The sequence below is a fragment of the Macadamia integrifolia genome, unplaced genomic scaffold, assembly GCF_013358625.1.
Source record: "Macadamia integrifolia cultivar HAES 741 unplaced genomic scaffold, SCU_Mint_v3 scaffold971, whole genome shotgun sequence".
NCBI classification, from domain to species: domain Eukaryota; kingdom Viridiplantae; phylum Streptophyta; class Magnoliopsida; order Proteales; family Proteaceae; genus Macadamia; species Macadamia integrifolia.
This window is the reverse complement of record NW_024870605.1, coordinates 208,681-209,190: the sequence shown is the minus strand read 5'-3', so window position 1 is coordinate 209,190 and position 510 is coordinate 208,681. Positions and strand designations below refer to the sequence as shown.

At 37.6% G+C, this 510-nt stretch overlaps 1 protein-coding gene across 2 annotated transcripts in view; it reads left to right on the top strand.

Annotated features, from left to right (window-relative positions):
* LOC122070671 (probable transcription factor KAN2) overlaps positions 1-510 on the top strand; it is a 4,702-nt gene that overhangs the window by 3,032 nt on the left and 1,160 nt on the right. The gene's annotated exons all lie outside the window — the stretch shown is intronic.

Here is a 510-nt window from a genome sequence, read left to right as displayed (position 1 = left end):
TCTCTCTCTCTCTCTCTCTCTCTCTCTCTCTCTCTCTCTCTCTCATACACACAGACTTGTACATCCATGCAATTGATCACAAAAAGAAACTCAAGGGGGTATCACAGTGTTATACATTCTCTCTGTCCATGATTAGGAAAGCAGTGAAACTCCATGATGTGATAATAACAATTCCTTCTAGCAGTTCAAAAGATAAAGTGAATAAATTATCCTCTCCTACCAGTCCAAGACATGAGTCCCATTCACTAGTACTATTGAAATAGAGATATATCTCTCTTTCCTTGGGATTTTGTGGGGCACTACCTTAAGGTAGAAACCTTGGTGCCAAAGCTTATCCTATGAAGCTTCCTTGTAGTTTCTTGTTATGGATAATGGGCTATCACATGGGTGGGGAGGAGTAGCTCAACTTTATTTCAATCAGCACAAATGATAAAGCTATAGCTAAGGAGTTGTAAACAAGTTAATAGTAAAAGAGGGTTTCTTTTCTGAGTTTGCTTTTTTTTTTTTTTT